The following is a 2578-nucleotide window of genomic DNA, read 5'->3' as shown; positions in this document are numbered from 1 at the left end:
TCTGCCCAGCCTGCAGGGCCCAGCCTGGCGAGAACGAGGGTCTAGCTGGGAGGAGGGATCCTTTGCTATGATGTCAGGGTCAGGGTCTCTTGAGTTATCCAGGAGCAGGTTCCCTGAGCACCACGTGCCAGGCACACAAGGCCCTCAAGTGTTAGAATAAACGAAGGAATACAAACTCTAAGAACGCAGATTGATAGGACCAGGGCTTCCTTCACACTTGACCTTGATGGAGGGGAGCAGAGCTTTCCAAACAGGTACCCTGAGGACCTCTGCTCCTAGAGTTAAGGTGTCACCACTGGAGACAAACCATAAGAGATTCTTAACTCTAGGAAACAGACTGAGGGTTGCTGGAGGAGAGGGTGGGGGGGTTGGGGTATCTGGATGATGAGAATTCAGGAGGGCACCGGATGGAATGAACACTGGGTGTTCTAGACAGCTGATGAATCACCAAAATCTACCTCTGAAACTAATAATATACTATACGTTCATTAATTGATTTTAACTGGAAAAAAGAAAAAGATATACTGTACTATTTAAAATGAGGAAATAAGCACACAGCAATTACCGGACAAATTCACTTGTGGAAATCTTTGGGAGATTTCTATCCATATCTCACGGGACTAGTGTCCTACTGAACCCTATTTTGGAAAATGCCTCCCAAAGTTGCCCACATGGCCACCACGGCCCCGCACTGCAAACCCTCCACCGCCTCCAACACCACGGGCACCTTCTTGCCCCCGGCACAGCCTTACACTCTGCCTGCTCCTGAAAGGCCCTTTCTTTGCCTGCTCCCTTTCCATGGTCCGTCCACCTTAAGTCCCGTCCACTCCCAGGAACCCCCACAGTGGGACTTCACCGCTTGCTGTTTGAGCTCCTCAAATAGACGGCCGCGGAACCGTGCTGTTTCTTTGTGTCCACAGCACAGCCCTGGGCCAGGCTGGTGGTGTTCCAGGAATGCTCAGTCAGTGGGTTCAGGCTGGGGCAGGTGTGCAAACTGCCCATGCCTTGTGGGTAGGTGTGAGGCTCGCCTCCTAGCCACCTTCTCTCTCCTCTAGCCTCCAGCCGGGGTCATCAGGGGTGGAACAGTCGTACCCCACCACCGGGAAGGAAATTTCTCCACCTCAGCAGCTCTGTTCCCTTAATATTCAGGGAGCACGGACCAGAGGGAAGGGAACCAATGGATCTATTTACATGTTCTCTTCTTTTGAAGTGAAACCAGGGGCATTTCCTTATTTAATTATTAATGCCCTAAATCAGATGGTGCCCAGTACGTTAACCTCTGTCACTCCGAATGGAGTCGGCCTAATAACCGCTGCGGCGGCATCGATTTTCCCTCAGTCATCTCATGAGCATGTGTCTTTGGGATCCATCCTCTGAGAGTGAGCCTGGGAAAGCCCCATTCACATTCACAGCGAGCGCCTCCCCCCCATGGGGAGGGGGGTGGCTCTTCTCTGGCCCCTCTTTGCTTAGCCTCAGTGAATTGTCTGAGACAAGTAGAAATACTTTTTCTAAAATCAGTTCCTGAAAAGAACTGACTGGTTGGGCCTAGACGCGACCCCACCTTCCAGAAGGTTCCGTGACATGTGGGCAAGATGAAGTAGGTGAGCTGGAAGAGCTGGTGGGGTGACATGGGAAGGGCCGTCAGCGCTGGGCCACGTGGCCCAGACCAGAAGCTATGTGAGTGGAGCGCACCCAGAACCCAGCAGGTGCGCAGCCCAGCAGGGGTGGAGGGGCCAGGGGGTCTAGCTGATGGTCCTCAGACACGCAAAGTTGATGATGACGGGGCGTTGAGGGTAAGGGGAGAGATGTGAACAAGGAGCAGGAGAGACCAGTCTGACCTGGGGAAGGGAGGGCAGGTGATAAGGTTGCATGTTTTAGATTGGGTTCCAAGAAAAAGTCTGAGGGCAGAGGGAATCCCAGGGGAGACTTCCACCCTCAAGCTGCATGTCCTTCTTCCCCGCTCCCCTCCCATGCTTCCACAGGGGCCGCTTGGCCTCAGATGGGGAACTGTGACTGCTAGTGGCAGGGTTAGTCCAGGCTTGGGTGTGAATGTCCCCCACTCTGTTGGCTTGAACACAGCCACATGGATGGAGGACTGAGGCTGCCTCGCTGCCTGTGTCCTCGTGCTCCCCGTCCACCTCCCTTCCCCCCTCTACCTCTCTGCACCTGGCATCCAGGTGTGAGAGTCAGCTAAACTGTCCTGTCCACATCTGATGCAGAGAGAAGAGGTTTTCATGAAGATTTTTTTTTAAAGATTTTATTTATTTATTTGACAGAGGTCTCAAGTAGGCAGAGAGGCAGGCAGAGAGAGAGGAGGAAGCAGGCTCCCTGCTGAGCAGAGAGCCCAATGCGGGGCTCAATCCCAGGACCCTGGGATCACGACCTGAGCCGAAGGCAGAGGCTTTAACCCACTGAGCCACCCAGGCGCCCCTTGCATGAAGATTTTAAAAGATCTCCCAATTCTAGCCAGGATCCCAGTTACCTCCCCTCTCCCACCCCTCTCCTGTCACCATGGATCAAAAGGGGGCCAGAGAAACACTCTGTTCTAATCCAGGCAGCTTCATCCTGTGATGTTCTA

This window comes from Enhydra lutris, unplaced genomic scaffold (genome assembly GCF_002288905.1).
Source record: "Enhydra lutris kenyoni isolate GAN:26980312 unplaced genomic scaffold, ASM228890v2 scaffoldscaffold31, whole genome shotgun sequence".
In the NCBI taxonomy this organism is placed as follows: Eukaryota; Metazoa; Chordata; class Mammalia; order Carnivora; family Mustelidae; genus Enhydra; species Enhydra lutris.
This window is presented reverse-complemented; position numbering follows the sequence as displayed.